The 18,634-nt window shown below is 40.6% G+C and overlaps 1 protein-coding gene across 2 annotated transcripts in view; it reads right to left on the bottom strand.

Annotated features, from left to right (window-relative positions):
• LOC119908860 (disks large-associated protein 2) overlaps positions 1-18,434 on the bottom strand; it is a 95,912-nt gene extending 77,478 nt beyond the window's left edge. For both annotated transcript variants that reach the window (XM_038726769.1, XM_038726770.1), the window contains exon 1: positions 18,207-18,434. The gene's annotated coding sequence lies outside the window, so the exon portion shown is untranslated. The remainder of the gene's footprint in view (positions 1-18,206) is intronic.
• Between the last annotated feature and the right edge of the window lie 200 nt (positions 18,435-18,634).

The following is an 18,634-nucleotide window of genomic DNA, read 5'->3' as shown; positions in this document are numbered from 1 at the left end:
AGTACAAGCCCTTTTCTGTTGTCATCCAACTCAGATTTTCAAGACTCCATCTTCATTCAAATGAACAAGGGTATTAAACCACCTTGAAAGATTTTAAAGCCACGAAAAGTTTCAGTGTTAGAAACTCTACTGCCATAGCAACCAGTGAATTGAATTTGGGCAAAAAACAGATGCACTTAATGCAACGCAGTTACAGAAGCAGAGACTTAGTCACCACCTTCCTTTTTCTACTGCACACACACACGCACACACTTAGACAAACATAGTGACCTGCATCTTAGCAGGCGATTGGAGTTCCCTTTCTAGCTGTGGGACGTCTGTGCACATGAAGGGCGGAAGCGACTGAGAGGAATACAGATGAAGAGATATGTGAAGGGTTAGTGAGTTTGTTGCTAGTGGATCTTTCGTGTCCTCAAAGCGCTAATGTTATGTACAAAGATGAGGCATAACAAGTTTAAGCAACAACATTCAAGGAAATGATATAATGAGAAAATCTCCTTTTTTAACAGGCTAGACAGTCAGTGTGTATGGAGTAGGGTTGCACGATATTGATCAAAAGTGATAGTGGTAGTGATCATGAATATTGGGATAACGACAACACTAGTTCATGGGCCCTGTTTCCCCTTCAATCTACGTTGTGTCTGTGTCTCCCAGAGCCTGAGATCTTCTTACTTTTCTGTCCTTTCTTTTCTTTCCCTCAACTGACTCGCAACGCTTTTTTTCCCCCCAATTCTCTCTATCTTCACTCATATAGCGTATGTTCGTATAGTGAACACCATGCACTCATGTCTTCATGCCAATGAAACATGGTCATTATATAGCTGTTATAAGTGGGCTCTAAATCGAACAGTAGTCCACACTTTCTGCAACATTTTCAATATGCTATTTTAATAACGATATTGAGTCAATATATTGTGCACCCCTAGTATGCAGTCATTAAATGTTTGAAGCTTTTTTAAGTGGTGTGTTTGTAAAATGATTTAGTTTTCATTTCTTTTCTTTTTTTGGTCATACTGGCTCCAAAAGTGAACAACAGTTCGCCCGAAACATTTTTGCTGATTGACTCAAGCTGTTTGGAGGGTCTTGGTGACAGAGATAGCAAGACCTGGCTGAGTGTTTTCTCTGCTGTCTCCCTGTATCTAGGCAACAGCAAACCATCACGGTTATTACATCATCTGGCAGAGTGGGCCTCCCATGTATTAATCTCAAAGCAACACTTAGCTGAGCTAAGTGAGCGCTGAGCGAGAGCAAAGGGGTGCTTCACATGTAGAGAGGGAAGGATGGCAAACATGGCAGAGGGTTGTGGCACGAGAAGGTTTTTGTGTGTGTGTGTGTGTGTGTGTGTGTGTGTGTGTGTGTGCGTGTGTGTGTGTGTGTGTGTGTGTATGTATGTTGATGCCATCCACATCTTCATCTGAGATTTTTCACACAGAAGCACAGGGGAGGTCTTTATATTATAGTGTGAAGGAACAGTATTGCTTCAGTGGTTTATGACCTCTATCGGGAACCTAAGTAATTGCAACAACATTGGCCAAACTGGCTAAAGTGGGTTTTTTGTTCCAAAACACAGCATGAGCCAGGGAGTGAGTTTTGAAGGCCAGAGATCTCAGTACTATGTAATTGTTGAGTCAGTGGAGCAGATCAACATCTTGTCAAGAGTTATTTTTGTGCTATGTAGCAGTTAAAATCTTACTCACCACCCCTTTAAAACCAAAGAGATATTTTTCAACAAATCTAATCAAAAGACAAAAACCAACAATGGATTGTATGTGCCTATGTAGCCCAATTGACCCTTCGCTAAGCCACTCCCACCCTAGTTACTATTGCTAGGTCTTTTGGCACGGCACTTCCACTGTCTATTACTGCACTTCCTGGAGAAATATTGTCTAATTTATAAAGCAGACAGAAAGATTTGCAATGTGCATTTGAAGGTTATATTCAGGCTGTCAAACTAACGTGAAAAAGATAATGATAGAAGCTAAAGCCTGCCGATCACAGAGTGTACCACTGTATCACCTGTTGACTGAGACAAAGGACAAACAATATTAAGGATTAACACTGTTACTGTAAGCTGGGAAGGTATTCACTATTTCAATCATTAAAAAGCAGAACAGTAGGGCTATATAATCAGTGTTGGGCAGTAGCGTGTTACTACTGACAAACTACATTTCTCAGTAGTTTGGTGGTAGAGTCGTTATTTTCTGAATAGAATAGCTTTTCAGTAACAAAGCTTTTTTATTGACCGAGTAGCACGGTAGCTCCCACACATGCTACATTTTCCCAAGCATTTCTGAAGGATCAGTAAGTGAAGCCACCGGTACGTGACGGTGACATCACGTACCGATCCTTGGGCTGATGTCTGCAACTTTGCTGCAATTGTTGTGATAGTTATTTTAACACCTCTTGAGAGAAAGATCAGGGTCCAGCCTGGAGAGCTGTACCTCTAGTGAGGAGGAAACTTTCATATGTAGTGGCAAAAACTTGTTTCCATGAGATCTCTCTCTCTCTCTCTCTCTCTCTCTCTCTCTCTCTCTCTCTCTCTCTCTCTCTCTCTCTCTCTCTCATTGCCATGAATGTTTAGATTGTTTAGGTTGCAATGTTGCCAGAGCACAAATTCACATATAAACAATATATATAAAATATATAATTAATTAATAATGTGATAATTAAGTTATTTTATACAAACAACAATGGTTCCCTGTTTGTTGCATGAGGAAATACCTACAGTCTATGGGAAATACATTGAGCTGCAATGATATGGCACTCAGTAGGAGTGTTTCTGTGATTTAGCTCTCTCTCGCACACACACACTGTTTGGAGCAGGTTTTTAGTCTTTCTTCTATTGCTACTGTGGAATGAAGTTAGTTCAACATAAAGTAGGCCTATACTGTGCGTGAGTGCATGTGCGTGTGTGTGTGTGTGTGTGTGTGTGTGTGTGTGTGTGTGTAAAACCTAACTATAAAATATTCAAAATTAAAAGTAGCTTAGATGTAACTAAGCTACTTTTGCCACGTTGCCGTAGCTTAGCTTGCTACATTTCACTGGGGCGTAGCTTCTGTGTAGTGAAGTTTCATTGTAGAGTAGCTAGTAGCTTAGCTCACTACATATTCCAAGTAGGTTGCCCAACACTGTATATAATGGTATATTCAGCAGTAAGTTAGCTAGCATTAGCTAACATTACATTAGGAACAATCCACAGCCTACATTTTTCAGGATTTGTTTTAGGTTTTGGAAAGGGAATAAATCATTCTTCTCCTATCAACCTCTCTGGGTAGTAAATGTAACTATTACACGTACCCCAGGAACAGTGTTTGGCCATATCATATGGACAAGTTGTGGGGTGGTGATGGCGCATAGATAAGACACTTGCCTTTGGTGTAGGAGATCTAGGTTCGATTCCCACTGTGATACATCCACCATTGTGTCCCTGAGCAAGACACTTAACCCCTAGTTGCTCCAGAGGCATGTGACCTCTGACATGTCTAGCAATCGTAAGTTGCTTTGGATAAAAGCGTCAGCTAAATGAATAAATGTAAATACAGCTAAAAAAAAGCTAGAAAACAACGCCTTTTGCATTAGTGTGGCTTAGTGAAGGGTCAGATTAATATGCCTTTTCCCTTTGTGCCATAGACTTCAGTGTTATTTTCTGAAATGTAAAATAAACAATTATTACAGCCAAAGAAACAGCTGTGTTTTGAACAAATTGTTATGGACTAAAAGTAGGCTAATTCAAGAAAAGACAGTGGTATATAGTAACACTTTAACTTTACTAAAAAAGTTCCAAATCTTTAAATGGTTGACTGAATTTATGAACCACCATTAGCTAAACAATCAGCTGGCTAATGGTTACTGTTAATCATGAACCCATGATTATATAATTTAGGTAACTTTGTGTGTGGGCTGCTAGCATACTGTACATAGCTGGCGCAGATGGGTCAGCAAGAGATGAACTATGAGCTAGGCAGTCAAAAAACTTTGCCTGTACATGATGCAATTTAGATAAATGTTTGGACAGATTGCTCGTGCTTCCATGAGCAGGGGCTTGTGTGTGTGTGCGTGTGTGTGTGTGTGTGTGCGTGCTGTACCGCACCGCGAAGGAGCATGCAGGATTCATGAGAGATTTTTTTTCTTGATCAAGAATAGCGACAATGCATCATAGACGATTGTCTTAATCTTATTACAAAGTAGACAGTCCCTGAGATAAAATGTGCAACATAATTTTTATGTAGCAATAATAAATAGGAAATGTATTTTCTTAATTTCTCCAGTACCAAAAGCAGAACCGATAACGTCTGAGCTTATCGATACTACGTTCCTTCATAATTTACTTAATTCTAACATCAGGTTACGGTACCCATCCCTACTTCAGTGTAAAGTGTGTGGACCATAAAAATGTTCCTTCATTACCCTAAACTATGTCATTGAAGTTTATTTAGATCAAATCCCTAATACCCAATCCTGCTGACTGAAATTCTCAATAGAATAGTAACTGTGTATTAATCCACAGTTGAAAATAGTCCCCCAAAAAATACCTTTTACTCCAGTTGTAGTAATGTAAAGTATAGTACTCAGTTGCTTAAGGGGATTACTTTGCTTTTAAAGTTTAAGTTATATATTTGTGACCTGTTTTTAAAGATTTGTGTCTTCAATAGGAACTAATGGGCTTGAGTGCCACAGACATTGTAGGAAGTCAGAAAGTATTGAAAGATGGGCAAACACATTGATGGTTTTGCTGAATATAGAATAACAAATCATCCACCTTGTCAAATGTGGATGATTTTATGGTGCTGTTACATGTCCTGGCTATTTAAAGTAATAATAAAACAGGAATCAGGAGGGTGCATTTTATATTATTGTTATATTTTACCATCTGAGTTTGGGCATATTCACATTTGAGTCTGACTTAGAAACGAGGTTAAATTTTCGATCTGTTTAGGGGACTGGTTCTGTAGCAAAGTTGTGTGCAAAAAAACAGGATGCCACACTCTCCTCCTACTTGCTTGCACCCACCAACCACACCATATGAATAATACATTTAATGTATCAGAATCAGAATCAGAAATACTTTATTGATCCCCGAGGGGAAATTCTGTGTCACAGTTGCACACATTGCACATCAAGGCAAAAGGACCCTAAATAATAACAGAAAGTTCATATATAAAGAAGTATATAAATATCAGAGTAAAAATATAAAATACTAAGAAAATATAAAGGAGTGTGGATATGTACAATATTTACATAATTAAAAGAGTTGTTAAGGTGAACAATAATAATGAATAAATAGTAGCAGCAGAATTCCAGCAGAGAGTATTGCACATTAAGTATTTAAACAGGTATCACTGCACAAAACAGATAATAATGTCCAGTTTAATAACTAACTAAGTGTCCATGTGTCAGACACTTAGAGGGAGGAGGCAGGAATGACTTCCCATGGCGCTCTGTGGTGCATTGTGGGGAATAAGTCTTGCACTGAAAGTGCTCCTGTGTTTGAGCAGAATGTCACATATCAAACAGGCTAATAACTAATACAACACAATAATTTGTTATGCCACCGAAAGACTATTAGCTGTATTTACTGACGCCCTAATTAGAAACGAGTGTCTCATCTTGTGCACAAGATGTCTTCTTCAGCCACCCTTGGCCTCTTGATGTAACCAGATGTCTACATTCAGTAAACATAATCATAAAAACTTTGTTGTGGTGGCTACAAGTAGATACTATAGTATAGAGTAAATGTGGTATTATAGTCAAGATTCTTAACAGAAATGCAATAAAGACATTCAAATTGTCAAACCTTCACAACTTAAAAGTACTTTCTTTTTCAGTTTTTTTTACATGATTTTACAGAATTCTCCAGCCAGGTGATTGACAGACTGTTTCCTGTTTTCAGATTGGTATGGCTGCTGGCTACATCTCAGTATTTCAAACTCTATATGTGTAAGTCTACCTTCAGATTCCCAGGAACCTGTAACTGACAAAGAATGTACTTTGTCATTCACTTTGAAAGTTCCTGCTTTTTGTTTGTTTGTTTGTCTGCAATCTTTTTATTATATTATTTATAATATTTATATATTTTTATCATTTTTCAAGTCCCCATTAGAAGTTTTTATAGGGGCTTTACCTCTTTTATTTTTTTCTCCCTTTTTTCTTTGATTTGCGACCATTTTGATGTCCTGCTGAGGTGTTTCCATCAGCTGTGTTTTACTGCACACAAGAAGCAGTGTGGCTCTCACACTCGAGTGTGATTTGTCAAAGCAATCTGACATTCAACAGAAGCTGTCTCTTCTTAAGACACCAAGAGCACACTGCAGTGACAGAATATTTTAATAAAGATGCTGCTGAGGGAGATTATACGAGCACAAACTGGGTATTTCACACAGCAGTATTTCTTATTATGCCCATCCGCAGTCACAATAGCAAGCTTTTGTCCTGGCTTCAGAGCGCCTTGGGTGGTAGCGTTGCTGTTGTGAAGGGTTTTTGTGTTGGGATAACGGCCTGAATGCATAGCTGGTCCAGAGGAAAATACTATAGAGCTAATGTCTAATCAGAACTCTCAGGGCTGAAGTGATTCATCTAATTTATTTTTTGCAAGTACAAGATACAAACTATTTGCTAATGTGATTTTCAGTAAAAGCGCACAAGGAAATTCCACAGGGCTGGTTGCTTTTTTCATGAGAACAAAATTCAGCAGCTCATATGACACATCCAGATAAGATTTTATTAAGATCACCTGCTCAAGCAATTTCATTTCCCTTTTACAAATAAATACTAAGATAGAAACTGAGCATGAATGTTGACCCAAAAAAAAGAAAGTCTTCTCCAGTGAGAGTATCTGACAGCGAGACAGTATGTCTTAACATACTGTATCTTAATTGTGTTTCTAAGAGAGCAATTCATTACTGGAAAGCACTCAGGGAGCACAGGCCTCCACCATGGCTGAGCAAACCTCCAGGTGTCATGCTGATTGGCTGATGAGGGCCATGATCTTTTGAATCCCTAAATTCTGTCTACAAATATTGAGACTTTGTTAAAGCATGTATTGTATAGGTTTCAAGTGAGTGAGACAACCACTGAGATATGGCCAAATTTATCATGTTACTGCAGGATAACATGCCTGTTTCGTCTAAATTCAATTGCAGTTGCACAGCGCCTTATCTCAAAAGGCCATTCCACATGTTATCATCATTTGTTTATTATAACATGTTATTTACCACACTGTATGAAATTCCAAACACTTAAGTTCAGTGTGTAAGTTTTACTGGCATCTATTGGTGAGGATTGCAAATTGCAACCAGTGGTTCACGGTACATTTATGTGCTCCTCGGTTGGTCCCGTTTCCCGAGTTGTGAAGTCGTTCTTGCGTAGGAATGAAACGGTATGAAAATGTCATATCACGATTATAGTGACCAAAATTATCGCGGTTATCAGTATTATCACGGTATTGTAAAAATGTGCCAAAAAATATTAAAATGTACTGATACACACACTGAAACCATTTCAACAAGTTTTATACTGAAAACTACAAATACCATTTCCATTTTGTTTGCATAACAAATTAAATAACAGCAATAGCATTTCTGTAGCATTTCTAGATATGCTGCTTGGTTGATTAAACAGCGAAACGTGTTATCATGTGCAGTGGACGAATAAACTCTGCCGACACACGACGCACACAGCAACAGAACAACGTGTAGTGTTTTTACAAGAGCAGCTAACACAGAGAGCTTCATTTTACAAGCAGTTAGCAAGTAAACGGTGTATGTAGATAGAAATGTCTCATTCTAAGGTAATAAAAATGTAATGGTTCATTATATATGGTCTTTATACACCACTGAAAACATAGTTATGGATATTATATTGCATTTCTGTGAATAGATCTTCCTAAATATTACACACTGGACCTTTTAATAGCAGAAAATCTAAATTTTGCTTCTATACCTCTCTGTTCAGTGGTAATGTGTTTAAACATGGAGTGCTTTGTAAATAGCAGTCTTTACCCAGTCTTTAAAATCAATGTGCCTCCATTTGAATCATTTAATATGTACTGTAAGGTAACATAAGGCCAGTGGTTGCTATGGTGCTAAAACCAACCTAAAGTAAATGTATTTAAAGTGGTCACTGCATGTCCCAATCCATCAGCAACATCACCGATATCAAATGATAGCGTGTCAGATGAGTGTGTACTTGACTACATGGTGATCTCCATACTAAAAAAACATAGCTAGTTCGAGAAGGTATTAAACTGGATGTTTTCAAACTGGCTGGCAGTGTGTGACACTTCACGACTCGACTCGACCCAATTCGATGTTACACTTGAGAATCCTGAATGGGATCTTGAGATATTGGTACTCTACACCAAAACACCTATAGCTCAAAAGAGCAGAGAGCTTTGATTTTTGGTTTTAATGGATTGGCGGAATAATGGCTTGGAGAGGAGAGGTGCATGCTTTTATTTGTCTCTCCCTCTTCTCCGCACACAGCATGACACACAGCACACTCACGCCTGGTCTCTAAAGTGGTCGATCTAAAAGCCCTGTAGACAGACAAATACTCTCCATGGCTAAATCTATGGTTTCCTCAGGATTATGTGGGAATTTATTGTTAGATTTGACAAGGAAAGAGGTGGAGTTGCCCCCCTGGTGTTAGCTTCCTCACCTTTTAGAGAAAAAGGCTTCAAGTCTCTTTTTTTATTTTATAAAAAGAAGTCTCTGGCTACACTGCAGTATTAAAGCAGCAATGCCACGTTGATTTGAGCTCACAGATTCTGGTCAGCTACACACAAAATGTAATATTTGACTTGTTATGGTGGCACTACAGCATGCCGTCACAGATCTAGCTGACAATCTCTACTGCGTCTGCAATTTTTATTTCAAAATCTGGTCAGTGACAATATGAATAAAGATTGTTGTGACAGTATGATCGTAACCACTGAAAGACGTATGTCACCGCTTTTCACCTCATACGGACTCCTTTGAGGAAACCGAGACAAGCTCCAGATTTTTCCATAATTAGCTTTGAATTAAACTGTCACTACCAGTGGGATGCCAGACTGTGTTGTCACTGCTTTCACCTCTATGTGCCATGATACGTCAGAGTACAGGCCATAATCTTTAAACCTCGTGTGTTTCTGTGGTGACGAGCAGATCTATCTAATCCCACGCAATTAAAACGATTAGCGAAATGCTGGGGCTGCTAAAAGGCCTCACACTTAATTGTTTGGTTTCATTCACATGATGTCAGAACACATTTGGAACTTTAGTTTGGGCATTTCAGAAAATACATACAAATCTCCACTTTGCTGTAAAGTCTATTTTACCAAACCTCGACAGACCAGCAAAAATCCATTCCATTCTCAAGTTGTGCTGATGAGCCAAGGGTTTTCTGTTCAGGCCAGGCTCGGGGTGTTGTACGCCAGCAGCCTGTCAGAGTCAAAAAAAACCCTCATACATAGTCTGTTTCCAAGTGGGAAGAGCCTTTTGATTAGAGGCTAGTTAGGGATTTGCCAAAGTGATTTGAAAGTTGAAAGAATGGTTGAAGAGTCAGTTTTTGTTTGAAATAGATAAAAGAAGTTGGAAAACACTGTTTATGCCAAGGCTGTTCTGCTCTTGCTGTCAGTGCAGGACAGCAACCTAGAATAAAGCTCTCACTGAAGAGATAAGGTTTGGACAGCAAAATACAGTAATTTGAATGAAAGCGAATGTCAAACCATCTTATTTACCAACACCTGCATTTCAGAGAGTTTCTGAATGAACACCTGCGAAGTGCTTTCTGTCGGTCGCTGTGTGCTCACATGTATACATACATGATACAGAGCATGTGAGCTTCCAACTGAGTAAACCAGCTAAGCGGTGCCCCCTGCCATGCCCTGCAGGTGTTTTGACCTGACTGGACGCTGGTTTAGCACATTAGTATTTGCACTCTGAATTCCCTGTGTGGACATGTACCACCTGGCAGGCATCGCCGCCCTGCATGAGTCAGAAAACCCTGGCCATTAACACACGGCAGGTACCATGGCACTGGCAAAGGATCAAGACCATGTGGTAATGTAATGTGCCCGCTCACACACACACACAAACACAGCTTCCCTGCTGCCCCAACTTGTACTGATCCTATAAGCGCTCCCCAGAGTGCGATAGACCGAGATGACTGCTACCACCCAGCTTCTTTACAGTCTAACACTGCACACAGTATATCCTATTATCAGCTATGGAGATGTTCACTAAGGATTCTGCCTGGGAGAATAAACACACACACACACACACACATACATAAATCAATTTCACGCATGATGGCGTAACAATTAAAACTGCATAGGTCAATAAAGCTGATCCTGATCTTTTTTTCTATGGTATAAATTTCAAATGGGAAATTAAAGACAAGAACATATTTATATCCACTTTCTGTTTTCATCTAATACCTGCTTTTTTATTTGTTTTGAGATGTTTGTGTATTGTAGGCAGGGCGGTAACCACGTTTTTGGAAATACTGAGGTCCATAAGTCCAAATTAACCCAAATGCCCAACCACCTATAACAATTTTTACCTAGACACCAACCAAACTCTGTATTTAAATCCCACTTTTTATTAATTTAAAGCTGCAATAATCAATAGTTATATAATAACAATGAACCAAATGACAATATGAAAACAATGTGAAAGGGGTCGCTCGTAGTGATGAATTTACAGAGAATCATCACTTGAATAAAGGGGTGTCACGATTTTGATTGTTAATCGATAGAAATGAGTTTTGCATTTCAACCTTCAAAATCAAAAGCAGGATTCTCCCAGCCTACAAGGGCACGTTCTGCGTTTGTCCGAGGTGGGTAAAAAAAAAAAAACACTTCAAGGCCAGTAGCCTGCAGCTGCACTTTGCAACTTGATAACATGGCCACTGCTGGAGTCAGAGATGTATCACAGTTCTTTGATTGACCCTCATTGACCCGCTGATAACGTTCATCCGTGGTAAGCGGTGTTTCACACAACTTTGCTGTGAAGAATGCAGGAGGACGCTTAATAATGTTGCATGAACAGGCCTTCTTATTTCTCTTCTGTGATATTAAACACAAGCTGTGAGTAACTATTATTTTTATCTAGCCACGTTAGTCTGACTAAAGTCATTTTGAATGTCGTAAAAATAGTATCTACAGAAGGTTTCAACCCCTGCTGAACACACACACACACACACACACACACACACACACATTGTAGTGATTACAATGGTCAGACAATGGAGAAAAATAAAGAAGGAGATATAGTATGCACTTTTCTATGACTGCAGCAACATGCTGGCACCGGGAGGAACTCACCTCTTACAACAAACCCACTATGGCACATGTTAGGGTTCATTTACCCACAAGCCAACTTCCTTAAAGTGTGCCTTGGTGTGGGCTAGAAAAGTCGAGCTGTAATGTACCCTTCTGCCATCTTGTGACTTTTCTTATTGATTTTCTGTTGAACAGTTTGTTACCAGTTGACTGAGCGACTGTAGCTCAGGAGGTAGAGCAGGTTGCCTGTTAATTGGAAGGTTGGTGGTTCAATCCCTGGCTCCCCCAGGCTGCGTGTCAAAGTGTCCTTGAGCAAGATTCTGAACCCCAAATTGTCCCCGGTGGCTGTTACAGCTTTGAGTGGTCGAGAAGACTAGAAAGGTGCTATGCAGAGCATTTACATGATGACATAAGTTAAATTTACATTTTAAATTTGACCATATGGCCTTAGTGTGTTAACACTGGATAGTCTAACATTGCCATAGCCTGGGAACCAGACAAATCTGTGAGCTCATGATTTATTTGCTCTAGCAGATGCTGAAAAAAATCATGACACCCCTACTCGAATCAGCTGCTCCCCTCAGCTTTATAGTGAGCTTGAGCTCATTGTTACAGTTTTGGTTCAAGCTCACCGCGCACTGTTTTCGGCTGCAGCAGGCAGATGTTTTCTATGAAAAAGCTACTCAACATTCCCTCCTCAGCATCAAAAGGGAGACAAGTTAGCGCTTAGATGGTGAACATAGTGTAGTATTTTCGAGCTAAAGAGCCAGATATTTCCTTCAGGAGTGTTGGTAGAGATCACAATCACACAATCAGATCACAATCAGTCAATTAGTCAAGCTGCTGAAAAGGTGTCGGCGATTTTGATTTGATTAATTACTTTTAGCAAAAATTAACTGGCTCCAGCTTCCATTCAAATATTTCAGATTCTCTTAGTCTTCTATGATAGTAAAATGAATATTTGGTTATAGCAGCTGTTTTTATAGAAGCGATTTAAGTAAAGTAACCAATTAAAAGTTAATCTGAAGAGTTTACTGTGTATAGTTTCATTACCATGCCCTTCTGACAAAACCAGGCAGTAACACTACCAGATACAGTCGATAAATCAAAGAGCGGATCTACCCTTCAAACAGATGCAGGCTGCATATTGACAGGGCAGAGCCTCAGGATTAGAAATCCTGTTGCTACAGGGATTGCCCCGGCCTTCATACAGCAGGGACCCCTCTGTTCAGGTCTGCACTGCATCATTCTGCCAAGACTGAAAGATCCTTTTCGCTGCTATTTTCGACACGCTCCATCCCCGTGGCGGCCCTTTTTGTCTGGCCAGGAATCACCAGTCACCTTTGTCACCTTGTAAGCAAGAACCACAGAAGCTTGAGTGTTTGGTGTCACAGCCCTGAGGGGATACATATGCAGTAACTACACACATAAAACGGTACACGTGTGGCTCTCAGAATGCAGTAGGATTTATTCAATGAGATTATATTGTTCACGGTTTACAATCAACCATCATATTCTGCATTCATTAAATTTCTTCCTTCTGGTTCACCGTCTCTCTCTTCCTCAATCTCTAGCCATCTCACTTTCCTGATCTCACTCTTCTCTCTCATTCTTTATGTCACTGTGACTCACTATCTCGCGTACAAAATACACACACACATAGACACACACACACGTACTCTTGTCAATGACCGAGTATCACGCACGCCCGATAATTCAGCCCCCGTCACGCGCTACACATACCCAAACACGTTCACACTTGGACATTCGCTACAGCAGAGCTTCAGGATTAGCAGCTACTACTAGCGTGACACACCAGGAGAGAGCGTACAACACACAGACACACACTAACACACAGTGCTATCACACTGCTGGTGATACTGAGCTGCAACACATACACACTTACACATTCACTGCTTAATACCACCACAATAGCATAAGCATATCCGTCAGTGGCACGATACGTGTTGGTGTGCCTGTTAACACACCGTTATATCCCCCCCCACACACACACACATGCACACCCTGGCCCAGATCCTTCTCATGAAGCAGCACTGTTTGGTCGAATGTACAGCAGAAGGGAGGGGAAAAAAATGCTTCAGCTCCTGAATATCTCCATGGAAACAGGCTGGAGAGCAGCATATTCCACTCGGCATACTGTCAGACACTGAGGATGAATCCAGTCCTCATTAGGGAAGCCAAAGCACAACACACACCAGGCAGTTGATTCCATTATTAATTGTGACAGCTTTTTCCACCTCAAAAAAACCCACACACCTGGATGAGGGGTTTCCTCATGTAAGAAGTCAATACACTCCAACTAGTTTATTGGACTTGAACAAGAGATTATCTCCTCAGGCTGATCAATGCAGATTGTATGATTTGCCCGCACGCCTATGCAGTATTGTCCTTGCTTGTCATCGATTCTCCTGAAAACGCCTCACATTTATAATTTTACGTGCAGGATTTTCTTTTGACGTGGAAACTAGAAATCATTCTCGAGTCAGGATCGTTGATGATACACTGATAAAAATACACAAAAGCAGGCGATTCTATTTAAATAAACTCCCTGAATTTATAACAATTTGCTTCAAAATCCCACAGAACTAAAAGGTTAAGAGTAGGCCACAGTGGCTTTCGCTGTAGGCCATGTGCTAAAACATGTAGCGTACAGTGCAGAAAAGCCTTTCAAACGGATATTTAGGGAGAAGCTCACATTTGCCATTAAAATTAACAGGGCAGAGTGAAATTCACCTGCACTCACGTAGATACAGTTGAGGTGCCTCACTGCTTTTCTGTCGTACCAACAGTGTGTCACGTCATGTGGTCAATATATATCCTCCAAAACACTCAACTACTTCTCCTGACGTTTATGTGATGCACAGTCAGCTTTACTTAGGTCAGATGTGAACATGTGTTTCTTAGCACAAAACGGTAAATTGTATCAATCGTGCTTTCTGCTGCCAATACCCAGCTCACTCCTCTGAATGCTCTCTATATTCAAACTCATATTCACTCTTCCACTCACTCATACACCCACACAGCTTCTCTCGCTACCTAACATGGTATTGTACCAGGCACCACAAGGAGGGATTAAAACAGGGAACAAGGATTCTGGTTATTTCCATCCAGTTTTTCTTGGGGGTTTTTGTTACCGGACTGAACATCAGGCCCCCAGAAAACATTAAGATTACAGAAGTGAGATGAAACTTTAATGATTCCTCTGGGGGAGGGGTCTTGGGTCACTGCAGCAGCAAAAGAATAAGGGGATACTGTAGACAAGAACAGAACAGATGAAAAATACTGCCGAGTTAAGACAGGATATCTCACAAAATCACACTTCAAGCAAAAGTGCCAGATATCCTGTGGTTCCAGCTTCTCAAATGTGAGGATTTGCAGCTTTTCTCAGTTTAATATCATTACAAAAAGAATATTCTTCGGTTTTGGGTCATTGGTTGGACGAAGACATGGTGGCGTTTTTCACAATATACTGACCATTTAAAGACCATATGATTAGTCATGCATTGAGAACATAATCTGCTCATTAAGTGAAAATGAAAAGTGAACATGAATGAAAATACATACACAAATGGCTATACAGAGAAGACATGCAAGTGTGCATTAACTGTTAATAGGATATATCATATTTTCAGTCAAATATCATGAGAGAAATGTGTCAGACAAACTAACACACTGTTTTTAAACACTGCAACTACAATTGAGTGTGTGCTGTTTTCACTTTATCTTGAACTGAAAGTACATCAGCTGCTAAGACAGTTTTTTTGTGTTGAGTGCTGAATATAATGTCTCTCAATTTTACCTTTTGTATTGTAGACACTGTCATGAAGCAGGAGAAAATGCCACGATGTCACTAGCAAAATGCAAGGTGATGAAAAGACAGTGAAAAGATGTGTAAGTTGTAACAGTCTAAGATCTAAATAGGTAAGCTGCTAACCCTTAATCATTAAAATGTAAGTTAATTGCATGAAAGTGTCATTCCCTGAGGCAGTTTTCATCAACACTCTAACTTCGTATTGTTATAAAAGAATTGTTCTGGTGGAAAGAAGTAGTTTTGTGCAGCTCAGTAGGGAGACTGACGTAATAATCTGCCAAATTTTAAATGTTTTATGTTTGCAGTTTAGTATTAACACTAGGTATTAACATGTACAGTCATCACCACCATGAATGAAGAGACAAAGAAAATGTTGCCACCAAAAGAAAATCAAGCTTCTTCAACAGAAAATATGAGTAAGAAGTCATTCCAGTAGTGCCAGTTAGACTTTCAGGTGATGTCTTGATCATGCAGTACAGCTGCACCACAGCAATGTCTCTAACGGCTGGATAAGACAACATAAAAGATATATTAAAAATGATTCTGTGGATTATTACTTAAAATTCAACAGAACTCACTTGTATTTCTATTGTTGTCCTGCTCTGCACCCGTCAATGAATCAACTTGTGAGTTAATGGCTGGTTAATCATTCCGTCCTGACCTCCAAACCCCCACAGCAAACAAAGAGAAAAGATGCCATCAACAGCCAGATGTACTGCAGCTTTTAATCCTAAAAACAAACACATTCTCTCTCTGAGTGAAAGTAAGAGGGTACATAAACAAATTACCCATTTTCTAAACTATGTCAAATGACAGATTCGCCCATTCTCAAATTAGGACACAAAAAACAAACTATGCTGTCCTACAGAGGTTCTTGAACATGAACTGAACCACCTTCATATCAGCTGCCAAGTTTCAGGAATAAAGGAGTCCAGCTATGTTTGTGTTTTTAAAGGAATCATTTGACATTTTGGGAAATTAGCTTAGCAGAACGACTGGGAAACAGCTAGCCTGGCTCTGTCCAAAGGTATCAAAATCTGCCTACCAGCACCTCTAAAACTCACTTCATAACATTCTATATTGTTTGTTTAATTAAAAAAAGAGAAACAAAGACAGATAACCAGCGAAGACTCCTGAAAGTGATCCAGGCCAAGTGAAACAGCCCCCCCGTAAAACGGCAAGTTCAAGCCTTTGTGCTGTGCTAAGCTAACCGGCTACTGGTTCCAAGTACAAGTATTTACTGTACAGACATGACAGTGGCATTAATCATCTTATCTAACTCTTGGCAAGAAAGCTAATAAGGATTCATTTAACCATCGTAGCAGTTAGCCTCTACCATTTTTACCCCAAATGCCCATGCTGTGTGTAATAAACATTGCAGCCACTAGGAGCTGCTGGCAGAGTTTCCACTCTAATTCTTGTTGGAGAACTGACTAAATGAGGCGTTTCAGGATGCCAGTGTATCTGCTGGAGAATCAGAGCAGTAAAAAGCCGCCTGGGAGATGCGAGGAGCTGAGACTCTGCTCCTCTGAGACCCTCCTCTGCATCCTAATGCCACATGTGACAAACAACCACCACAGCCAGACACCTTCCTACACAGGAATTCAGACTGATTCGGTCCACACAGCTGGACCAGTGTGCCTGTATGCATATAGGTGTGCCTGTAACTCACTGTATGTACACTGAATTAGGAGATGGAGCTTGTTGCAAGGGCAAACGCTGTATGTACTGTTTGTGTGTGTGCCTGCATGTGTCAAGACACAAGGATTAATGCTTCTAGTGACAAAGAGTATCTGTCAATCCTCTGCTGCATCACAGTTATAAAAGAGCCTAGACTACGATCTGATCTGAATGCAAACATGAATGAATGTGAATGTACCTAACATTTCAAGCCAACACAGGTTTATGGTGTTTTGTCTTCTTTTCCTTATTCAGGTCAAAACCAACACATTTGTGCTTTTCTGGGCAAACGAATACAGGAGCTACACAGGGTGCAAGACACTGTCAAAGGTTTCAACTCACACACACACAGACACACACACATATGATAAAAAACCCTGAAGCCCTGTCAAACAGCAGAATGCAGGATTTGGATATCGCTGCAGCACCAGCTAGTCTCCATCTCTTATTATGAGGAAGGGTGTGTGTGTGTGTGTGTGTGTGTGTGTGTGTGTGTGTGTGTGTGTGTGTGGTGTGTGTGTGTGTGTGTGTGTATGTGTGTGTGTGGTGGGGGTGATGAACCCTCATTGGGTCACTTACAGGTTCAGGCTTTGAGGCTTCAGATCCAACATATGATTGAGAGATTGAAGGATTTAAGAAGGATCGCAGCGTTCAGCTGTTGGCCGGCAGGTTTTTACAAAATCACAGATGGAATAAGTTCTCCTACATTGCCCATCCACCTCCCCACCACCACCACCACTCACCAACCCATGCCCCTGTCCCCATCTACCTGGTCTCATTACCCTTATCTGCCCCTTTGTTTCCTCTTTTAATCTTGATTTCCAAATTTCCAAATACGTCATGAAGACAAACATAAAAGCGATTTTTTTTTTTTCTCTACAATTCGCTCCATTACATAATGATTCACTATTGGTACTATTAAAGAAGACAGCCTGTTAGTTATTTTGAAGCCTGAGATTCTGCCGACATTTGTGGCCATAAGAAGATCGATGGAAAGCTGTTTGGTCACATTGTCAAGATGAAAATCCCCTTGCTGCCCATCGAGAAGCCTGGTTGAGGAGTAATCCCTCCCACCTTGCTGGATTCTGTTACACACACATGCATATGAACACACATACACACACACCTGCACTGATCGCTGTGATTGAGGGGGAGACGAGAAGCTTTTCCTCCTAAACCGAAGACAGATGTATTTTGTCATATCCGACAAAAGATCTATCTCTGTGAGCTTATTTAAATTTCTCTTCATTGCGAGGAATACTAATTACTTAATCTGCGGTGGCAACTTCTCATCTACCTGTTAAATTCACACGCACACACACACACACAAGGCTTTAACAGTTCCACCGAAAATGTCTCAAGAAGAAAGCAAAAAACATAAAAAATCCAAATACGAGAAACATTTTTCTGGACAGGTCCAAGTCTTCTTACCTTGCAGCGAGTCTATGTTCTGGAGACATTGGAGCACATATGCGGCGCGTCTTCACACGATGACAGGGAAGCGGCGGACAGTCATGCAGAGGTGTTTCACATCTGAGAACGGAGGGGGAAAGCAGGATTTCTCCTCTGTTTTTCTGTTCCTTTCTTGTTCTTTTTTTCAAAGCCCTCAGAGGAATGGAGCACTGACAGAGGAGGAAGAGGAGGAGGAGGAGGAGGAGGAGGAGGAGGAGGTGGTGGAGGAGGAAGAGGAAGAGGAGGAGGTGGTGGTGGTGGTGGTGGTGGTGGTGGAGGAGGAGGAGGAGGAGGAGGAGGAGGAGGAGGAGGAGAGGGAAGGCTAAGGGAGTCTGCCGGGCTGGGCTGCTGTGGATCACCTGGAGCAGTGTTGAGCTCCGCATTTACTCCTCCACTGCAGCAGTGCG

Source organism: Micropterus salmoides, unplaced genomic scaffold, assembly GCF_014851395.1.
Source record: "Micropterus salmoides isolate LMB-PRFRI ecotype aquatic unplaced genomic scaffold, ASM1485139v1 Ms_hic_scaffold_18, whole genome shotgun sequence".
In the NCBI taxonomy this organism is placed as follows: domain Eukaryota; kingdom Metazoa; phylum Chordata; class Actinopteri; order Centrarchiformes; family Centrarchidae; genus Micropterus; species Micropterus salmoides.
This window is presented reverse-complemented; position numbering and strand designations above follow the sequence as displayed.